The sequence below is a fragment of the Doryrhamphus excisus genome, linkage group LG18 (assembly GCF_037039965.1).
Source record: "Doryrhamphus excisus strain RoL-2023G ecotype Guam linkage group LG18, RoL_Dexc_Guam_v1.1, whole genome shotgun sequence".
In the NCBI taxonomy this organism is placed as follows: Eukaryota; Metazoa; Chordata; class Actinopteri; order Syngnathiformes; family Syngnathidae; genus Doryrhamphus; species Doryrhamphus excisus.
In genome coordinates, this window is record NC_136374.1 from 914831 (window position 1) to 924422 (window position 9592).

General features: G+C 53.3%; 1 long non-coding RNA gene across 1 annotated transcript; it reads left to right on the forward strand.

Annotated features, from left to right (window-relative positions):
• The first annotated feature begins 487 nt into the window (after positions 1-487).
• LOC144902032 (uncharacterized) lies at positions 488-2409 on the forward strand. The gene is made up of 2 exons (XR_013630265.1): positions 488-1250; positions 1320-2409. It is a non-coding gene; the product is annotated as an uncharacterized LOC144902032 (long non-coding RNA).
• Positions 2410-9592: the final 7183 nt, after the last annotated feature.

The window sequence follows — 9592 nt, forward strand, 5'->3', positions numbered from 1 at the left end:
AACATAGATCTCGTTTGAATGTTTGGGTTAGGGTTTTAGGGCTATGGTTGGAGGAGGGTTTTAGGGCCGAGTTAGGGCTGGCTAGGGCGAGTTGGGGCCAGGGCTCTTTAGGGCTGGCTAGGGCGAGTTGGGGCCAGGGCTCTTTAGGGCTGGCTAGGGCTCGTTAGGGCCAGATATAAATTTGACCATCCATTTAACAGAATACTGAAGGATGTTGACGCTCAAGAATTTGGTCCCAACAGCTTAGACAAGGTAAGATTACAGTACAGCTGTTGAATGACACCAACATGGTTTAGTTATTCATTCATTTTCTATGTCTCTTATCCTCACTAGGGTGGGGGTATGCTGGAGCCTGATTTGGGGCGAGAGGCGGGGTACACCCTGGACCGGTGGCCAGCCAATCCCAGGGCACATACAGTACATCCGGAAAGTATTCACAGCGCTTCACTTTTTCCACATTTTGTCAAGTTACAGCCTCATTCCAAATTGTATTAATTTAATCTCTTACCTCAAAATACTCCATTATGACAATGTGAAAAAGTATTTTTTTTACTTTTTTGAATTTATTAAAAATAGAAAACAAAAAATCACATTTACATAAGTAGTCACAGCCTTTGCCATGAAGCTCAAAATTGAGCTCAGGTGCATCTTTTTTCCACTGATCATCCTTGAGATCTTTCTACGGCGTAATTGGAGTCCACCTGCAGTAAATTCAGTTGATTGGACATGATTTGGAAAATATAATAACTGTCTATATAAGGTCCCACAATATTTTCATCCAGGATATCTCTATATATTGCTGCATTCATTTTTCCTTCTATCCTGACTAGTCGAATAATGGGGGCCACTGTGCTCATTGGGACCTTCAAAGCAGCAGAAATGTTTCTGTATCCTTCCCCAGATTTGTGCCTCAAGACAATCCTGTCTCGCAGGTCTACAGACAGTTCTTTTGACTTCATGCTTGGCGTTTGTGCTCTGACATGCACAGTCAACTGTGGGACCTTATATAGACAGTTATTGTATTTCCAAATCATGTCCAATCAACTGAATTTACTGCAGGTGGACTCCAATTGAGCTGTAGAAAGATCTGTGAATACTTATGTAAATGTGATTTTTTTGGTTTTCTATTTTTAATATATTCAAAACATGAATGTAACATGACAAAATGTAGAAAAAGTGAAGCGCTGTGAATACTTTCCGGATGCACTGTACCTTCATGGAGACAAACGTGTGTTGACGTCTCATGTAAGGTTAGTTGTTGTGACCTTTGACCCGTACTGTGCACTTTGCTTCCTCTGTCTTTCTTGTGGTTGGTTCAGGACTGAGCGATGACATCCTAGAGACTCATTTGGATCTCGACGTGGACCCCATGCTGTACGACTCTGCTGCAAACTCAGACGAGGATGTCGTGTACTCCAGCAGCCCTTTCACTGACTCTCAACTGTTGGACGTATCTTTGCTGCCGCCCGCTCTCTGACATCCCTGCTTTGGACATGGAGGATTGTCCTTGTCTTCAATTGCTGCTTGGAACCCCAGCCAAGCCCGCCTCACCCATGTGTGTGATGAAATGGCATTGTGTATATTATGCAATAAAAAATAAGTCAACTAAAGAGACCCACTCCAAAGGGCTGGCCTCTATGTGGTTTATATACGGTATGAATATATGGGTTGGTCAAGTAGTTCAAGGTGGAGGACAGCTGGGCTATGGTGGGTCCCGTGCCTGTATCTAGTGCGGTTAAAATAGAAGGGTGACCGAGCCAGAACCATGCCGAGGGCAAAGGAGTAGCCCCAAGGAAACCCCTCACCCCCTCCACACCCAATTGTAGACCAGCCCCCAAGGTTCCTAACGCAGCAGGGAGGATACTTAATAGGTATCATAGCTACATGACAACCTTCCCTCAATCGTTGGAACAAAGTGACAATTTGAAATCACTGCAGTACTGCCATAACGCCACTAGGTGACAGCATTGCTCCGCTAACACCCTCATAACTCCGAGTTAACTCCCAAGACCCAAAGTTTCCACCGTTTTGGGAAATGTGGTGCGTAAATCCGTGTAAAAATTGGCCATGAAGCTCAAGCATGCGACGAAACGATGAACATGCACACTGTAAGAAGGCGAATAGATGTTACACGCATTATTTTCATGATTTCTGCTTTTCCATCAACTATTTGTTTTTAGTAGAGATGGTGAAATGAGCCCGAAGCCTCGAAGTGTGTCAAGTCTTCCTGAGTCACACTGCTTCCAAATGGTGACCATTTCATCACGTGACCGCTGACGTCATGAGCATCTTATGTCACAGCGCGCATTGAAACGGACTGGTTATTTTGGCGCTAACTTGTGCATATAATGACCACCAAGCAATTGAACTGTTAATGACATGAACTAATTAAAGCATTTTTGTTTGTAATGGCGATCTGTCTTTCACTCGTTGTAGCGAGATTGCTTTGCCTTCCTTCTTCCACCAGATGTCGCTAATATTGCCTTTGACGGAGACAACGCTCCCAATGTGTTCCGGGACAATGTGAAGGACAACAAAGCTCAAGTTTTCATCTTCCGAGTACACTCGGACGTTAGGAACACACCATTTCCAGCACATGCATATTTCAACTGCTAAACACATTGCTAGACAGTAGAGTGGGATGAATGCCAATAGTGAACTTTTACTGCAACTATGAAGGATGGCCATCTTGAATTGGATGTATAAGTGTTGGATTATTTACCGGTAAATTTTGTAAAGTGGACTGACATGTTGCTACATGTTTCTGGCCTGAAAGGGCCAGCCTTAGAGGGCCAGCCTTAAAGGGCCAGCCTTAAAGGGCCAGCCTTAGAGGGTCAGCTTTAAAGGGCCAGCTTAAAGGGCCAGCCTTATAGGGCCAGCTTAAAGTGCCAGCCTTAGAGGGCCAGCCTTAAAGGGCAAGCCTTAAAGGGCCAGCCTTAGAGGGCCAGCCTTAGAGGGCCAGCTTAAAGGGCCAGCCTTAGAGGGCCAGCTTAAAGGGCCAGCCTTAAGGGGCCAGCTTAAAGGGCCAGCCTTAAAGGGCCAGCCTTAAAGGGCCAGCCTTAAAGGGCCAGCCTTAAAGGGCCAGCTTAAAGGGCCAGCCTTAAAGGGCCAGCTTAAAGGGCCAGCCTTAAAGGGCAAGCCTTAAAGGGCCAGCCTTAAAGGGCCAGCCTTAGAGGGCCAGCTTAAAGGGCCAGCCTTAGAGGGCCAGCTTAAAGGGCCAGCCTTAAGGGGCCAGCTTAAAGGGCCAGCCTTAAAGGGCCAGCCTTAAAGGGCCAGTCCTAAAGGGCCAGCCTTAGAGGGCCAGCCTTAAAGGGCCAGCCTTAAAGGGCCAGCCTTAAAGGGCCAGCTTAAAGGGCCAGCCTTAAAGGGCCAGCTTAAAGGGCCAGCCTTAAAGGGCCAGCCTTAGAGGGCCAGCTTAAAGGGCCAGCCTTAAAGGGCCAGCTTAAAGGGCCAGCCTTAGAGGGCCAGCTTAAAGGGCCAGCCTTAAAGGGCCAGCTTAAAGGGCCAGCCTTAGAGGGCCAGCTTAAAGGGCCAGCCTTAAAGGGCCAGCTTAAAGGGCCAGCCTTAGAGGGCCAGCCTTAAGGGGCCAGCTTAAAGGGCCAGCTTAAAGGGCCAGCCTTAGAGGGCCAGCTTAAAGGGCCAGCCTTAAGGGGCCAGCTTAAAGGGCCAGCCTTAAAGGGCCAGCCTTAGAGGGCCAGCCTTAAGGGGCCAGCTTAAAGGGCCAGCTTAAAGGGCCAGCCTTAGATGGCCAGCTTAAAGGGCCAGCCTTAGAGGGCCAGCTTAAAGGGCCAGCCTTAAGGGGCCAGCTTAAAGGGCCAGCCTTAAAGGGCCAGCCTTAAAGGGCCAGCCTTAAAGGGCCAGCCTTAGAGGGCCAGCCTTAAAGGGCCAGCCTTAGAGCGCCAGCTTAAAGGGCCAGCCTTAAAGGGCCAGCCTTAGAGGGCCAGCCTTAGAGGGCCAGCTTAAAGGGCCAGCCTTAAAGGGCCAGCATTAAAGGGCCAGCTTTAAAGGGCCAGCCATAAAGGGCCAGCCTTAAAGGGCCAGCCTTAAAGGGCCAGCCTTAAAGGGCCAGCCTTAGAGGGCCAGCTTAAAGGGCCAGCCTTAGAGAGCCAGCTTAAAGGGCCAGCCTTAAGGGGCCAGCTTAAAGGGCCAGCCTTAGAGGGCCAGCTTTACAGGGCCAGCTTAAAGGGCCAGCCTTAAGGGGCCAGCTTAAAGGGCCAGCCTTAAAGGGCCAGCTTAAAGGGCCAGCTTAAAGGGCCAGCCTTAAAGGGCCAGCCTTAAAGGGCCAGCCTTAAAGGGCCAGCTTAAAGGGCCAGCCTTAAAGGGCCAACCTTAAAGGGCCAGCTTAAAGGGCCAGCCTAAAGGGCCAGCCTTAGAGGGCCAGCTTAAAGGGCCAGCCTTAAGGGGCCAGCTTAAAGGGCCAGCCTTAAAGGGCCAGCCTTAAAGGGCCAGTCTTAAAGGGCCAGCCTTAGAGGGCCAGCCTTAAAGGGCCAGCTTAAAGGGCCAGCCTTAGAGGGCCAGCTTAAAGGGCCAGCCTTAAGGGGCCAGCTTAAAGGGCCAGCCTTAAAGGGCCAGCTTAAAGGGCCAGCCTTAAAGGGCCAGCCTTAAAGGGCCAGCTTAAAGGGCCAGCCTTAAAGGGCCAGCTTAAAGGGCCAGCCTTAAAGGGCAAGCCTTAAAGGGCCAGCCTTAAAGGGCCAGCCTTAGAGGGCCAGCTTAAAGGGCCAGCCTTAGAGGGCCAGCTTAAACAGCCAGCCTTAAGGGGCCAGCTTAAAGGGCCAGCCTTAAAGGGCCAGCCTTAAAGGGCCAGTCTTAAAGGGCCAGCCTTAGAGGACCAGCCTTAAAGGGCCAGCTTAAAGGGCCAGCTTAAAGGGCCAGCCTTAAGGGGGAGGGCTTAAAGGGCCAGCCTTAAAGGGCCTGCCTTAAAGGGCCAGCTTTAAAGGGCCAGCTTAAAGGGCCAGCCTTAAAGGGCCAGCCTTAAAGGGCCAGCTTAAAGGGCCAGCCTTAAGGGGCCAGCTTAAAGGGCCAGCCTTAAAGGGCAAGCCTTAAGGGGCCAGCTTAAAGGGCCAGCCTTAAAGGGCAAGCCTTAAAGGGCCAGCCTTAGAGGGCCAGCTTAAAGGGCCAGCCTTAGAGGGCCTGCTTAAAGGGCCAGCCTTAAGGGGCAGGCTTAAAGGGCCAGCCTTAAAGGGCCAGCCTTAAAGGGCCAGCTTAAAGGGCCAGCCTTAAAGGGCCAGCTTAAAGGGCCAGCCTTAAAGGGCCAGCTTAAAGGGCCGGCCTTAAAGGGCCAGCCTTAAGGGGCCAGCTTAAAGGGCCAGCTTAAAGGGCCAGCCTTAGAGGGCCAGCTTAAAGGGCCAGCCTTAAGGGGCCAGCTTAAAGGGCCAGCCTTAAAGGGCAAGCCTGAAAGGGCCAGCCTTAGAGGGCCAGCCTTAAAGGGCCAGCCTTAGAGGGCCAGCCTTAAAGGCCCAGCTTAAAGGGCCAGCCTTAAAGGGCCAGCCTTAGAGGGCCAGCCTTAAAGGCCCAGCTTAAAGGGCCAGCCTTAAAGGGCCAGCCTTAAAGGGCCAGCTTTAAGGGCCAGCTTAAAAGGCCAGCCTAAAAGGCCAGCCTTAGAGGGCCAGCCTTAAAGGGCCAGCCTTAGAGGGCCAGCCTTAAAGGGCCAGCCTTAGAGGGCCAGCCTTAAAGGCCCAGCTTAAAGGGCCAGCCTTAGAGGGCCAGCCTTAAAGGCCCAGCTTAAAGGGCCAGCCTTAAAGGGCCAGCTTTAAGGGCCAGCTTAAAAGGCCAGCTTTAAGGGCCAGCCTAAAAGGCCAGCCTTAGAGGGCCAGCCTTAAAGGGCCAGCCTTAGAGGGCCAGCCTTAAAGGGCCAGCCTTAGAAGGCCAGCCTTAAAGGGCCAGCCTTAGAGGGCCAGCCTTAGAGGGCCAGCCTTAAAGGGCCAGCCTTAAAGGGCCAGCCTTAGAGGGCCAGCCTTAAAGGGCCAGCTTTAAGGGCCAGCTTAAAAGGCCAGCTTTAAGAGCCAGCCTAAAAGGCCAGCCTTAGAGGGCCAGCCTTAAAGGGCCAGCCTTAGAAGGCCAGCCTTAAAGGGCCAGCCTTAGAGGGCCAGCCTTACAGAGCTGGCCCCTTAAGGCTGGCCCTCTAAGGCTGGCCCTTTAAGCTGGCCCTTTAAGGCTGGCCCTTTAAGCTGGCCCTTTAAGGCTGGCCCTTTAAGCTGGATCTTTAAGGCTGGCCCTCTAAGGCTGGCCCTTTAAGACTGGCCCCTTAAGGCTGGCCCTCTAAGGCTGGCCCTTTAAGCTGGCCCTTTAAGGCTGGCCCTTTAAGCTGGCCCTTTAAGGCTGGCCCTTTAAGCTGGCCCTTTAAGGCTGGCCCTCTAAGGCTGGCCCTTTAAGACTGGCCCCTTAAGGCTGGCCCTCTAAGGCTGGCCCTTTAAGCTGGCCCTTTAAGGCTGGCCCTTTAAGCTGGCCCTTTAAGGCTGGCCCTTTAAGCTGGCCCTTTAAGGCTGGCCCTTTAAGGCAGGCCCTTTAAGGCTGGCCTTCTAAGGCTGGCCTTTTAGGCTGGCCCTTTAAGCTGGCCCTTTAAGCTGGCCCTTTAAAATGGCCCTTTAAGTCTGGCCCTCTAAGGCTGGCCCTTTAAGGCTGGCCCTTTAAGCTGGCCCTTTAAGGCTGGCCCTTTAAGGCTGGCCCTTTAAGCTGGCCCCTTAAGGCTGGCCCTCTAAGGCTGGCCCTTTAAGCTGGCCCTTTAAGGCTGGCCCTTTAAGCTGGCCCTCTAAGGCTGGCCCTTTAAGGCTGGCCCTTTAAGCTGGCCCCTTAAGGCTGGCCCTTTAAGCTGGCCCCTTAAGGCTGGCCCTTTAAGCTGGCCCTCTAAGGCTGGCCCTTTAAGGCTGGCCCTTTAAGGCTTGCCCTTTAAGGCTGGCCCTTTAAGCTGGCCCTTTAAGGCTGGCCCTTTAAGCTGGCCCTATAAGGCTGTCCCTTTAAGGCTGGCCCTTTAAGGCTGGCCCTTTAAGGCTGGCCCTTTAAGGCTGGCCCTCTAAGGCTGGCCTTTTAAGCTGGCCCTTAAAGCTGGCCCTTTAAGCTGGCCCTTTAAGGCTGGCCATCTAAGGCTGGCCCTTTAAGGCTGGCCATCTAAGTCTGGCCCTTTAAGCTGACCCTTTAAGGCTGGGCCTCTAAGGCTGGACCTCTAAGGCTGGCCCTTTAAGCTGGCCCTTTAAGGCTGGCCCTTTAAGCTGGCCCCTTAAGGCTGGCCCTTTAAGCTGGCCCTCTAAGGCTGGCCCTTTAAGCTGGCCCTCTAAGACTGGCCCTTTAAGCTGGCCCTCTAAGGCTGGCCCTTTAAGGCTGGCCCTTTAAGCTGGCCCCTTAAGGCTGGCCCTCTAAGGCTGGCCCTTTAAGCTGGCCCTTTAAGGCTGGCCCTTTAAGCTGGCCCTCTAAGGCTGGCCCTTTAAGCTGGCCCTCTAAGACTGGCCCTTTAAGGCTGGCCCTTTAAGGCTTGCCCTTTAAGGCTGGCCCTTTAAGGCTGGCCATTCAAGCTGGCCCTTTAAGGCTGTCCCTTTAAGACTGGCCCTTTAAGGCTGGCCCTTTAAGGCTTGCCCTTTAAGGCTGGCCCTTTAAGGCTGGCCATTCAAGCTGGCCCTTTAAGGCTGTCCCTTTAAGGCTGGCCCTTTAAGCTGGCCCTTTAAGGCTGGCCCTTTAAGCTGGCCCTTTAAGGCCGGCCCTTTAAGGCCGGCCCTTTAAGCTGGCCCTTTAAGGCTGGCCCTTTAAGCTGGCAATTTAAGGCTGGCCCTCTAAGGCTGGCCCTTTAAGACTGGCCCTTTAAAGCTGGCCCCTTAAGGCTGGCCCTCTAAGGCTGGCCCTTTAAGCTGGCCCTCTAAGGCTGGCCCTTTAAGGCTGGCCCTGTAAGGCTTGCCCTTTAAGGCTGGCCCTTTAAGGCTGGCCCTTTAAGGCTGGCCCTTTAAGGCTGGCCCTTTAAGGCCGGCCCTTTAAGCTGGCCCTCTAAGGCTGGCCCTTTAAGCTGGCCCTTTAAGGCTGGCCCTCTAAGGCTGGCCCTTTAAGACTGGCCCTTTAAGGCTGGCCCTTTAAGGCTGGCCCTTTAAGCTGGCCTCTTAAGACTGGCCCTTTAAGCTGGCCCTCTAAGGCTGGCCCTTTAAGGCTGGCCCTTTAAGGCTTGCCCTTTAAGGCTGGCCCTTTAAGCTGGCCCTCAAAGGCTGGCCCTTTAAGCTGGCCCTTTAAAGCTGGCCCTCTAAGGCTGGCCCTTTAAGACTGGCCCTTTAAGGCTGGCCCTTTAAGCTGGCCCCTTAAGGCTGGCCCTTTAAGCTGGCCCTCTAAGGCTGGCCCTTTAAGCTGGCCCTCTAAGGCTGGCCCTTTAAGGCTGGCCCTTTAAGCTGGCCCCTTAAGGCTGGCCCTCTAAGGCTGGCCCTTTAAGCTGGCCCTTTAAGGCTGGCCCTTTAAGCTGGCCCTCTAAGGCTGGCCCTTTAAGCTGGCCCTCTAAGGCTGGCCCTTTAAGGCTGGCCCTTTAAGGCTTGCCCTTTAAGGCTGGCCCTTTAAGGCTGGCCCTTTAAGCTGGCCCCTTAAGGCTGGCCCTTTCAGACTGGCCCTTTAAAGCTGGCCCCTTAAGGCTGGCCCTTTAAGCTGGCCCTCTAAGGCTGGCCCTTTAAGCTGGCCCTCTAAGGCTGGCCCTTTAAGGCTGGCCCTTTAAGGCTGGCCCTTTAAGGCTGGCCCTTTAAGGCTGGCCCTTTAAGGCTGGCCCTTTAAGGCTGGCCCTTTAAGCTGGCCCTCTAAGGCTGGCCCTTTAAGGCTGGCCCTTTAAGCTGGCCCCTTAAGGCTGGCCATCTAAGGCTGGCCCTCTAAGGCTGGCCCTTTAAGGCTGGCCCTTTAAGGCTGGCCCTTTAAGCTGGCCCCTTAAGGCTGGCCATCTAAGGCTGGCCCTTTAAGCTGGCCCTTTAAGGCTGGCCCTTTAAGCTGGCCCTTTAAGGCTGGCCCTTTAAGGCTGGCCCTTTAAGGCTGGCCCTCTAAGGCTGGCCCTTTAAGACTGGCCTTTTAAGGCTGGCCCTTTAAGGCTGGCCCTTTAAGCTGGCCCCTTAAGGCTGGCCCTTTAAGCTGGCCCTCTAAGGCTGGCCCTCTAAGGCTGGCCCTTTAAGGCTTGCCCTTTAAGGCTGGCCCTTTAAGCTGGCCCCTTAAGGCTGGCCCTTTAAGCTGGCCCTTTAAGCTGGCCCTTTAAGGCTGGCCCTTTAAGCTGGCCCTTTAAGGCTGGCCCTTTAAGCTGGCCCTTTAAGGCTGGCCCTTTAAGGCTGGCCCTTTAAGGCTGGCCCTTTAAGCTGGCCCCTTAAGGCTGGCCCTTTAAGCTGGTCCTCTAAGGCTGGCCCTTTAAGCTGGCCCTTTAAGGCTGGGCCTCTAAGGCTGGACCTCAAAGGCTGGCCCTTTAAGCTGGCCCTTTAAGGCTGGCCCTCTAAGGCTGGCCCTTTAAGGCTGGCCCTTTAAGGCTGGCCCTTTAAGGCTGGCCCTCTAAGGCTGGCCCTTTAAGGCTGGCCCTTTAAGGCTGGCCCTTTAAGGCTGGCCCTTTAAGGCTGGCCCTTTAAGCTGGCCCCTTAAGGCTGGCCATCTAAGGCTGGCCCTTTAA